This window comes from Rhinatrema bivittatum, chromosome 18 (genome assembly GCF_901001135.1).
Source record: "Rhinatrema bivittatum chromosome 18, aRhiBiv1.1, whole genome shotgun sequence".
In the NCBI taxonomy this organism is placed as follows: domain Eukaryota; kingdom Metazoa; phylum Chordata; class Amphibia; order Gymnophiona; family Rhinatrematidae; genus Rhinatrema; species Rhinatrema bivittatum.
Genome location: NC_042632.1, coordinates 52,448,344 through 52,461,267, shown reverse-complemented (window position 1 = coordinate 52,461,267; position 12,924 = coordinate 52,448,344). Strand labels below are relative to the sequence as shown.

Genomic DNA, 12,924 nt, shown 5'->3' with positions numbered 1-12,924 from the left:
CTCTGCATGTCAAACTGGCTGCAAAAACCTAAACCACCATCAAATCCTCACCTCAAGTTATTAGCTGGCCCTCCTATAGTGATGTAAATAGTTTACTACTAAGAACGCCTTATAAAGAGTCTCTCTCTCTCTCCATTAGTAATAGCCTGCAGTGAAAACTTTAACACACCTCACAAAGCGCAGGATGCGGAAATTCTAAAATTATCATAAACACGCCCCCTTTTTTAATAGCATTTTGATTAATCTAGGGGTAAATGTACAGTTCCTGAATGTAATCTGCTTTGAACTGTCATGAAAGCCAGAATCTAAATAAATTATTATTATTATTATTATTATTAATAAATAAATGTGCATGCACTGAGTTTGTTTGCATTACTTGCAATAGTAATAGAGTGTTTTATTTTTTGCTCCAGCCTCTCTTTCCATCCATCGGAGAACCTTTAGTTGTGTAGGCATGTTAAACACGCCTATTCTAATCACACAGCTGAGAGGTGGGGTTATTTATGCGATCCCTCCAATAGGTCGGGGTTTACATAGTGTTGGGGGCATGCTGTTGGCAGCTCAGAATAAAATGACCAGGGGTCACTCTGGCATTCCCTTCCCTGACTGCTTGAAGTTGAACATTTTTATTAGAACTAAATGACATTTCAGACTCTACCAAAAAATGTCTTGGGAGTTAACAAGCTTTGCTACAACCAAGTCCAGAGTTCTGCAACAAGAAATAAGCTTCCATTGTTATTTTATGTGACAGTCTCCCTAGGATGAAATGACAGTTTTTCCACACTTTCTTCTGTATTTGGTAAACTATTTTTAAATTCCTGGATGACAAAATGTACATTTTTTTATGTCTGTCCCTGCCTAAAATATTGAAATTCATCAAAGTGTAAACCATTTGTAAAAGAAATATAAATATAAAAATATTTTATCTACTGTTTCTTCGCAAGCTAAATGATAACCAATGCAGAAAGCAAGATAGTAAAACATAGTCCTCTGTTTTAAAACATAAGTAGATTATAATGAGCAGTTATAGTGAACAAGCCTTCAATGATAATGAGGGGTTTTATTTATTTAAAAGAATTGGTATATTTCGCATATTCCAAGGTTCACAGCAGATTCCAGTTATACACACACATAACATATAAGAATAAAAACATACAATCACGACAATATTAAAATACAAATAAAACAAAACACAAAAAAGTACAGCACATACAACATCATTTTCCTATCACAGGGATCAATTTACTTACAGTTAGGAAAGCTTCTGACAAATGTTGTTCATCAGTTTTAGTGAATATAATTAATTACATTCTATAATTAAAAAATAAAACGCAGCTCAGAGGCCCTGTAAAATTTCTCTTACAGGAATTTGTATTTGTTTGGAATGAAAATGGAAATTTTAACATTTCCCATTTCATTTCATTTCATTTAAAAAAACAAGTTGAAAGAAAAACAAACGTGATTTTATTAATTTTTCCTTTGTTTAATTTCAAAATGCCTTCACCAACAGGAACCTCTCCTGGGCCTCCCTTACAATCCCTCCTCCCTTCCCCGAACCCTCTCACCATAATTTATTTTCCTATTTTTCATGGGACAGAGGCGATCCCCCTCGCTCCCACCCCGCTGGAGGCCATCAGACCGAGCCCAACGCAGGCGCGGACCCAGGCCAGCATCACTTTGTACTGAAGAAATTACCAATGGTGCTGGCCTCCATCTGCCAGTATCATTTCTGAGTGCACCTCCAGCAGGACGGGGGCAGCCAAGGATTGCTTCTGCCCCGTGGAGAGAATGGTGAGGGTTCAGAGGGAAGGCCTGGGAGGGTTTTTTCCCCTTCCAATTGGGTTCAGACATTTTTTTAAAATTTCATTTGCCGTTTCATTTATTTCATTTTAAATAAACAAAATAAAAAAATGATAAACAAAATGAAAAAAAAACCCCAAAACACAAAATGAGAAAAAGTCTAAGCACACTCTTACCCCCTTTATGAAAGTTTTTAGAGCATTCCTTTTCTCAGAAACAAATAATACATTATCAATTTAATTACAATATGCACAATTCTCATTATATTTTTTCTAAAATACAGAGTTGCTCTCTTGACATCATTAATATCTGGAGTTAAACAGAGGAAGTGAAATACAAAAGCTCTGACCTAAGGACAAGTGATTAAAAATGTACACACTTCAGTCACCACATTGATTTCTTTGAATGACTTCTGAAAAATGATTGACCTTTACTGCACAGGAGTCACTAGAAAAAATGGATAAACAAATGATACATGGACATCTGTAATATCTACTAAAGACTAATATCTATGATAAAGTTGCTCTATAAAAGTTTGGAAAGGTTGACATAATTGTACTCAATCCCTTATGACCAGCACAGCACATCAATAAGAATGGTTGCTTTCACAGCTCTGAAACCTCAGTCTCCACTCCATACCTCCTAGGATAGATAGCATGGAGGTGATATCTTTAACTTATAAAGGACAAGTGCTAGTACTGAAAGACAGTTGGGAGAAAAGGTGTATACCTGACTAGGACACTGCAGCCATCACTGAGGACATTGAGTTGAGTTTTGGTTTGTTACATTCACAACAAACTGAAAATTGACTTAGTCATTATGAAATACACATTCATTTGAAAGGAATACACATCCCTAAATAGAAGCATTACCAGCATACAGCGGACCCTGCCAGTTGTCCTTTTTACTGTGACTATGGCATCGTTTCATTGAACCACAAGCTGCCACCTTCAGCTGCCATCTTCTGGCTGGGTCTGCAGGCTTCTACTTTGCTGCTGGCTCTTGTGAGAGCTGATTTCTGATGCCATGTCATCAGATTCAGGACCTGCTCAATGCTCCCAGGATGTGAAAGCTGTCAGGGTGCCAATTGAGAGACGCTGGTGAGGCCTGGCTTCTTTTGCCAGGCCCCGTTTTACTACTTCCATGGGCTGCCTCCTTCCTGTTGTTGCTGACACCTGCTTTGAGCTGGCTGGCCTTCCTCAACAACGAGGAGCTGGCGCCATCTACGCAACCCTGGTTAATTGATCCCCCCTCTGCTGCCATGGCAGTTTGCAATTATAAGTTAGCAAATACACTAGGCCTGCTAAGCCTGCCACACATTTTTAGTTAAATTATTTTCAGCTAGCATTGGAAAAGGCTGGGGCAGAGCAACCGTTTTGTTTTTTTTTACCAAGTACTAAAATCAACCATCAATATAGCTATTGGTGTTGTTGCTGTACTGGGGTGTGTGCGTGAGTATGTGTGTGTGTGTGTAGAGGGGGGAGGGTCCCCCTTGATGTAAACCTGTGTCCTGCAAGTGGGGGGACTTTTTGTTATATTATGTGCATTTATACTCCGCCTTATCAATCCCAAGAGAATGTACAAGGTGGCTTACAACAAATTCATAAAATACACAGATAATACAGAATTCAATAAATAATGACAAATAAATCAATCTATGCAAGAGTATACAACAAAACAATAAATAATCAATGCCCTGTCACCAGCTAGCCTCATTCTCTCCACTGTCTTGCAGTTACATAGTGTCCTCTGGGGGGAATCCTCCTCACTGATATTCAGTTTCTTTGATCTGGCTGCTATTACAGCTTTGGGCTGCCAATGATCATTTGCGATGCAAGAGATCAGCAGAATCATGAAGGTCATCTTCTATAGGGCACAGCTGAAAAATGCTGGAAAAATTCATATGCATTGGTGAGATTTTCACTTCCATCATTTTTGTGAGCCTAATGGCTTGCCAAGCTCAAGCAAATGCAATCTTTAGATCCTCAGGGGTAAAACTATTCCAAAAACTGTAATCAGTTTGGAGAATGAGTTTCCATCACAGCTCTAAATTAGGGCTTCAAAATGCTATTGGAGTTAATAGGATTTTTTTTTTTTTTACATGTGCTGTGATTTTCCGTAACCCCTCTCTCCTGGTGGTTGACATGCAAAGTGTAACATCTTTTTTATTAGCAGTGTTTCATGTCTAGAGAGGCTCACTGCTAGTATGGAGGACAGACACATTAAAAGTCAGTTGCAATCAAAATTCAAGGCATGTTGGTAGAGAAATTAGCTGACTGCCTAGTGCTTTGCTGTTTATCTCAAAATGTCAGTAGAGCATGCAGGAAGTTTTGATAGGGAGGTGTTTGCTATTCCAAGTCTACAGTGTTGGCAATAGGACTCTTGGGAGTGAGGAAGTACTAACAGGACTAATAGAATCACCTTGCATGACAAAGATGGTAAGACTACATCTAAGTAGGTCAGAAGAAACAGCCAGGGAGCACCTTCATTATCAGTTCATGTCTAGATAAACTTTTACTTAACACTTCTATGTGAAACCTTCACAATATTCAATGGATCTTCTTGTTACTACACGGGGTTAGGCTTATTTCTGGCTTAAGAATAGTTTTTGCCTTGCTATTGTACTTCTCCTGCACTAAAGCAAATGGAAAATTACCATCTGAATTGTGCCTTATTTCATGAGGATTCAGTGCTCTTATGCTTTTCTTTCTCCTGCATAACATCCAAGGGAGGAGGAGGAGAGGCAGTTGTCGGCAGTTCTGTTGCTACATTTGTACATTCGTTCCATAACCAGGCAGGTCAACCACAATCCCAACCTCTGATTTCAGGTCTGTGCCTCATCCCACTACTGGGGCAAGTAATAGCAGGCATGGAGGAGTAGCAGCCATCATCATGGCCTTCAGGGAGCCTGGGCCCTGGTGTGGCCATCCACATACCATCTCTCCTTTTCCCCCTCAAAAGGCAGTGGCTATTTCCATGGATACCCCCTCCCGTTCTAAAAAGGAAGTACAAATGAGGAGGAGAAGCCGTGGGGACAGCAAGCTTCTCCTCCTCATGTGTACAGAGAAGGGCTACCAAAATGATAAGGGGAATGGAACAACTCCCCTGTGAGGAAAGACTAAAGAGGTTAGGACTTTTCAGCTTGGAGAAGAGACGGCTGAGGGGGGATATGATAGAGGTGTTTAAAATCATGAGAGGTCTAGAACGGGTAGATGTGAATCGGTTATTTACTCTTTCAGATAATAGAAGGACTAGGGGACACTCCATGAAGTTAGCATGGGGCACATTTAAAACTAATCGGAGAAAGTTCTTTTTTACTCAACGCACAATTAAACTCTGGAATTTGTTGCCAGAGGATGTGGTTCGTGCAGTTAGTATAGCTGTGTTTAAAAAAGGATTGGATAAGTTCTTGGAGGAGAAGTCCATTACCTGCTATTAAGTTCACTTACAGAATAGCCACTGCCATTAGCAATGGTTACATGGAATAGACTTAGTTTTTGGGTACTTGCCAGGTTCTTATGACCTGGATTGGCCACTGTTGGAAACAGGATGCTGGGCTTGATGGACCCTTGGTCTGACCCAGTATGGCAGGTTCTTATGTTTTTATGTTCTTACATCTGCTTGAACTGTTTCCTTGCTGCCACTGCAAGAAAGGCCTCCTGCAGCAGCTGCCACTAGGTTGGAGCCCCTGCCAGGGGTAGGAGAGGGATTCTGCCTCCTGTAGCAGATGCTGGGGCCAGGCTTCCTCCTGCTACTGCCACCAGGGTATTCTGGGATGAAGAAAGGTGGGATAAGGGGGTAAAAGGAAGAAGCTAGAGGGAGAAATGAGAGGGAAAGCTAGCAGAGATGGGGACTGGGAAATATGAGAGAGAGTTGGGATGTCAGGAGGGGCAAGAAATGGACCATCTTTCTTTTTTGGGGGAATTGGATAGAGACTGCGGCGGCCATTTTTCTTTCAGGGGATGGGGATGTTGAGGGGCCAGGAGGGGGTGGGAGATCCTATTCCTTGTGTCACTGAGGGGAGGGGAGTAGTCACCCTTCTACTTTGAGCTGGTTAGCATGGGTGATTTTGGGCTTGGCTCCCATCAGTGCAGGTTTTATACTGTGTGCACGCTCTGCTTCTCATTAGGCTAGTGACTGGTTTGCTAATCAAAAGTTTTCATATGCATAGTACCAGGGATTTGCATTTGTTTCAAGCGAATGTGCATTCCAAACTGAATGAGGCCATTTTCAGTTCATTTTGCTAAATCTGAAATGAATCAAAAATGCCTCAGAAAAAAAACAAATGTTTTAAGATGTTTTGGCTCAGCACATAACACACGCTGGGGCAGATTTTCGAATCGGCGCGCGCACGGGGTACATTTGTGCGTGCTACCCGGCGCGCACAAATGTACACCCAATTTTATAACCCACCCCCCAGCCCTACCTAAATTCCCCCCACCCTTATTTCACATTTTACGCCTGCCTCTGGCAGGTGTATCTTGCGCGCGCCGGCCAGCTGCCGGCGCGCCATCCCCTGGCACAGCCGCTGTGCCGGAGGCCTCGGTCCTGCCCCCGGGCCTGCGCCACGCCCCCGCCCTGCCCCTTTTTCAAATCCCCGGGACATACACGCATCCTGGGGCTGGCGCGCGCCGCCGGGCCTATGCAAAATAGTTTCAGCGCGCGCAGGAGGGGTTTTTAAAGGGTTACGCGCATATATTAAGCGCATAACCTTTTGAAAATCTACCCCATTGTTTGCCAAAATGAAAAATCTGGAATCGCCCCTCCACCCCAGACAAATCCCCCTTAAAACTAAGGGCGTGATTTACCAAGGCATTTCTCCCATTTTGTCTCTAAGGGAAAAATGCTTAGTAAATCAGGCCCTGAATTTGGCCAAATAAATAGGCTGAAAACAAATTTAACAAACCAAACCAAAGGTCTTTTGCCTACACATCCCTAATGCAGTGACTCGGCCCATACTGGCTAATTTTAAAAGGCACACACATGCGCCCATAAATGTGCATATTGGTGTGCGATTGAAGATAAGAACATAAGAAGTTGCCATGCTGGGTCAGACCAAGGGTCCATCGAGCCCAGCATCCTGTTTCCAACAGAGGCCAATCCAGGCCACAAGAACCTGGCAATTACCCAAACACTGCAATTTTACCTTAGCATACAAAATCAGTTAACAGACCAATATGCACATTCTTAAAGATAACATTTTAATCTAATATGTTTTTATGTGATAATTTAAACTGATGTTTTTAACGTATTGATTGTGATGTAATTTGTTTTATTACGTATGTTACATTGTAAACCGCTTTGACGGTCAGTCCTCTGCCCATACTGCGGTATATAAAAACCTATAAATAAAAAATAAAATGTCCCACGCGTATCTAGGCTAGGGCTTTAGCAACTTTTGGGGCAGATTTTCAAAGGGGTACGCACATAAGACGCGCGTACCCCCCGAAAACCTGCCCCAAGCTCCCCCTGCACGCGCCGAGCCTAGGCTGCCGGCGTGCGCAAAGCCCCGGGACGCAGGTCAGGGGGCGTGTCGCGGTCGGCGCGTCATCGGGGGCGTTCTGGGGGTGTGGCCGCGGCCTCCGGACCAGCTCCCGGACCGGAACATGGTGCACTGGCAGCCGGTCCGGCAGGCGTAACTTTTGAAATAAAGGTGGTGGTGGTGGTGGGGGGGGGGAATTAGTTTTTTGCTTTTAAGCAGACTGGGGGGATCAGGGGGGAGGGAGGAGTTGGAACTTCCATGCATGCTTTTTTTATTTTAAAAAGTATTCTTGAGTTAACCTGCACAAGCTATGCACTCCTCGGACGTGTAACTTTGCGAAAGTTCATCTCTGCACGTACCAGGCCGTGAATTTTCAAAGAGAATATATGTGCATAAGTTTGCTTTGAAAATTTGGGGTAACGCCTGCGTGATAAAAAAAAAAAGGTGCACGCAGACATTACCAGACCGCGCCTAGTTATAAAATTACTCTCACACAGCTCAACTTTCAAAACTGTCTATGGTACCTAATTTGCATGTGCAAGTGAACATGCTGAGTTTTATGCAAGTATTTTTATACACTTTCCTGCAGTTTATAAAATACCATGCATTTCTGCCCCAAAAGCATGTGTGTATGTTGTAGTAAACGTGTCTATTTCCAAAGCCAGAAATCCTTACTTTCTCTACCTACTTATAAAGGTACCCATGTTTATTTTAGGCGCATAAAATTATAAATGTCCACCTAAAAACCTTGATTTAAACACGGAGGCAGCTATTTTATAAAGCATGCACGTGTACCATTCTGAAAATACTTGCAGGCACACTAGGACTCACCAGTTTGCCACTACCTCTGCCAGTTCACCCAGTCCTTCATTTGCATCCTCTAACTTCTGTCTCATCCTTTCCACCTGCTCACTGAGACCTAGACAAGTCCTAGTCCTGTACTGCGAGTCCATTTGCAGGTGCAAGAATGTTCATGCTAGTCCAGTAATGTATATGCATATATGTCTCACAAAACAACAACTTGTGTATGGATTTCGGAGCCCATTATACCTCCACCCCTGTAAAATTTGTGTGCCAAGTTGCAATTTGTTAAAATTCCACATACGTGCTACTTACACGCTTATATACACTCATATACACTTATATGAAACCCCCTTTGAAAAATTCACTTCCAACTGGCGTGTGGGCACATATGTGCACGTGTTCATTGGCCCGAGCCTGCGGCTATTTTATAATTGGCAGACTAATCAGATGGATAGGAACTCTGAAATAAAAGCTTGCAAAGCATATATCCACCATGGAAATGTTTCTTGTTGTATGTAGAATAATAACTAGAAAAGGCAGTGACTGCATCTACCAGATCAATATTTGCTTCTGAAATGATTAGTTTGTATAGTTTGTGTGCAAAAGCTTGTTTTCATTACCTTTTCATTAAACCACGCCACTATATAATTTTTTTGCCATTATTTATGCCTGTTTAATCCCCGTGTCGTCTCAGAGATAAATCATGTATAATTAGCTTTTCTCCTTAGAAAACCGTAGTGCATGGCAGTGAAGCAACGGTGCATCACATGGTTTTAACAAAGAGGAAGCTGCACAGCAAGGAAAGAGAAACGTTATTCCCGTTTCTTTGCTATGACTTCTCAGGAAGCGGCAGGTAGGACACAGACAGACGTGATAGCGATATCGGATCTTCCATAAATTCTGGTTAACCATGTTATTACCATTCTTGTACCTGTTTTTCTTTTTCAGCTCACTATCAACCGGCTTCCTGGAAGAAATGGGTACAAATAATGATCTCCCTAGCAGCGATTTTGTGCACATGATTGCCATGCAGTTTAGGTACTCAACCTCTGAGTTAGCAAGAGATCAATGAGATGAAGTGCCAACAGGGCAATCAGGAGTTAAAAGCAGAACATCTGGAATATTAAGGTCCTCTACTGCATTTGATTCGCAAACGTGGTGATGGCGCCATGTTCAGACATTCCACTCAAAGGATGGGATAGTGTCAGGGGTTGTTTAGTGTTTTCCTGGACTAAACTGATTTAGCTTAAAGCAATACAGGGGAGATGCTCAGCCACAATCACCATTCTGAAGTTTCGAGCTGTGAAGCAGCTTTTCATAAGTGATTTTGTTTTTGGAAACACGTACGACGCACTTAGCTCTTTATTGAGTGCTGCCCAATTATTATTTTTTAACTTTGAGAATTCAAAAACGTGACATTCACTTTGTGGTCTTGACATGGTATGAAGTCAAAGAGCCTTAAAAACAATGGCCGGATTTTAAAAGCCCTATGCCCGTAAATCCGGGGGGAGGGGTTACGCGCGCCGGGCCTATTTTAAAAAGGCCCGGCGACGCATGTAAGTCCCGGGGCTTTAATAAAGGGGCAGGGCGGGGCCAGAGGCCTCCGACAGAGCGGCCATTGCTGCTGTGTCGGAGGATTGCGTGCCGGCAGGCTGCTGGCAGGCGCAAAAGGTAAGACAAAGGTCAGGGGGGGTTAGAGTAGGTCAGGGGGGGAAGGTTAGGGGAAGGGGTGGGAAGGTCAGGCTAGGGGGGAGGGAACGGGGGAAGGCAGTGCAGCTCGGCACGCACAAGGTGCACAATTGTGCACCCCCTTGCGTGCGCCGACCCCCGATTTTATAACATGCACGTGGTTGCGTGCGCTTGTTATAAAATCAGGCGTACATGTGCGCACGCTGGGTAGCGCATGCACATGTACGCCTGCATGCACCTTTGAAAATCTACCCCAATGTATGATAGTCCCAAAAATTTACAAAAAATTATTTTTCAGTTTTGTATGCGTACCACTAGATTGTACAATAAACCATGGACATGATTTTACAACAAATTAGATGTTGATAAGAAAAGTTTAAAACTGAGGTGTTTCCCACTTGCAGTGAACCAAACTGTTGTATAGCTCATGATGTCATAACTTGTTTTTCTGTATTGTTTTCCTTTGAAATTTAGCTAGTCTTGCCTGGTCTTTATAGAATGCCATAACTAACTTTTATGCAAAAAATGCATTAATTGCACATGGTTGCTACCTGACTAATCGTCATATTTAATTTTAGCACAAGCCATGAAAATGCTGCAATTTTACAGCACAATGTATTAGGTGAATTTAGCAAGCTATTCCATTTTATCTACCTTATCGCACTTTAGTAGGATATGTTAGTCTAAAAGCTAACAATCTCCAAGGGACTGCATTTGCAAGCCGCCTGGAAAATTATCATATATTTTTCATAGTCTGAAGGCATTGTTATGTAAATAGCATTCTAAACCATTTTCATGGCTGCCTAATAATTTAAGCAACCACCGCAAAATGCATAATTATGCTTTTAGATGAGGAGTTACAAACAGAGTATGCCTGTCTTACTGTATTGCAGGTAAAAAATGTGCAAAGAGTTTAACTGAGCAGCAAGTTCTGTACATGTCAAATGAGCAAACTGCTAATGCGCATTGGTGTTTTTTGCTATTTGCACGTGATGAATGAACATCCTATAGAGTGAATTTTCAACATATGTGCGCAACCCTTGGTCCTCTTATATGCATACATTTGGCAACTTATTCATAGAATTTTGCACCTGCTAATTATCTTGCGGAATTGTTTGTTGGGTACTGTATTACTGGCTAGGGGGAGGTCTGGGTGAACTGAGGGAAAGTTCAGGATGAAGAACCAGGACATAAGACTATAAGAACATAATAAAATGCCATACTGGGTCAGACCAAGGGTCCATCAAACCCAGGAAGGTCTCGATGACCTGCAGAAGGACTGGGCGAACTGGTGGAGTAATTGCAAAACTGGAATTTCAATTACACACGCATGTTTTAAAATATACCAACTTCCTCTTGCAAATTTGGTTTTACCCGAGCAAGTCCTACTTTATTTTCACAAGTAAAATATATGCGCATATATTTTTAAAATCGGTAGGAAAAGCATGCACGTTCAATTACTGAAATACTCGTTCTCAATGCATTACATCTATTCTCAAGTAAGCATATATACACTTGTATGTTGCAAGGTAAAATTGCACATATTATATAACATGTGGATTATAAAATACTAGATATATGCTTTTATTTGAAATCAACCACAGAGAAGGCACAGTATCAAGCAAAAATCAAAAAGGTGATCCAAGTGAACACCAATATACTAGGAGTTAATAAAGTCAAGAATTGGGGTGTCAGCAAGCCAGGTGCAAGTGTAAGACCTACCTTGTAAAGGGAGATTACCCGGTCAATTCAATCATCCACCCCCGGCCTACAAGGGTGCCATGAAACAAGAAGAGTCATGTTAGTATTTTTTTCAGCATTGTTTTTTTATATTGCAAATAAAAAGGCCTATAAGCATAAACAAAACAAAGTGATGTAAGAGAACCAAATCCTAACGTCAGCTGGTGTTTTGGATCTTCTGCATTGGGTGGCTTTTTTATGTAGTCATTTAAAGTGATTACCATCACTGGATCAGCAGATCTCAATCTTATTTTAAAAGAGGCATCCTGACACGACCATAGACAGTGCTTATTAAAGGTCCAGCACAGGAAGTGATGTCATCTTGATAATCCAAATAGAAAAACTTTATTAGCAACCTTCAACAAGAGCAAAGCACAAAAAGAAAAACAGCAAAAATACACAAATATTTTGTGAAAAGCAGTCATAGAAATGCAGAAAGATCAAAATCTGTATTCAAGCCAGATGGTATAAGAGTCTGTAGACGATGTGGATCCAACATTGTTCCATCTGTAAAAGCCATCATGAAAAGTACCCCTGTTCTAATTACAGGAAGGCACATCTATTACACAGAAGTGTAGGTCTTCAAAAACATGTCCAGTGGGGCGGTCAAACGACCTTTTTTCAAATAGCTACGATGTTTGATCATGCAGGAACAAACTGCAAGGGTGATCTTCCCGATATATAATTTTTTGCATGGACACTTAATTGTATAGATTACTCCCTTAGGGGTAGATTTTAAAAGGTGTGCGCGGGAGTAGATTTGTTCACGCAACCCGGCGCGAAACAATCTACTCCCGATTTTATAACATGCGCGCGCTGCTGCGTGCATGTTATAAAATACAGGGTCAGCGCATGCAAGGCCCCCCCTACCTTCCTTCACCTATCTAACCCACCAACCAGCCCTAACTAATTCCCCCCCTACCTTTATTTTATACCTGCCCGAGGCAGGCATAACTTGTACGCGCCGGCCGGCTGCCAGCACGCCATGTTCCGGTCCAGGACCTGGTCCGGAGGCTGCGGCCACGCCCCCTGAATGCCCCAGTGCCAGAACCATGCCCATGGCCCCGCCCCCAGAACACCCCCGACATGTCTCCGACACGCGTCCCGGGGCTTGCTCGGCGCGCGCAGAGGTTGGAAGGGGCAGCTTTTCGGGGGTTACGTGCATAACCATTTGAAAATCTGCCCCTTAGGCTTAGATTCATCATTTTGTGATAAATATAGCAAAAATAGCACCCATGATAAAAAAAAAAGAAGGGGGGATAGGTTAGGATCATTTTCCTGGTACCATATCTTTTTTTTCATCACAGGCTAACCAAACAGCACTATCTGCATCAAGCTAGGTAGAAAGAACATGGTACAAATCTACTCTTCTTTCACTTTTCATCCCTCTAAATCACTTTAAATCTTCA

General features: G+C 42.2%; 1 long non-coding RNA gene across 1 annotated transcript in view; it reads right to left on the bottom strand.

Moving 5' to 3' along the window:
• Positions 1-1,051: 1,051 nt before the first annotated feature.
• The window catches only part of LOC115079882, a 100,736-nt gene continuing 88,863 nt past the window's right edge, over positions 1,052-12,924 (bottom strand). Inside the window, exons 3-4 of the long non-coding RNA XR_003853430.1 lie at positions 11,498-11,543; positions 1,052-3,689 (exon numbers count right to left, since the gene is read on the bottom strand). This is a non-coding gene — a long non-coding RNA (uncharacterized LOC115079882). The remainder of the gene's footprint in view (positions 3,690-11,497; positions 11,544-12,924) is intronic.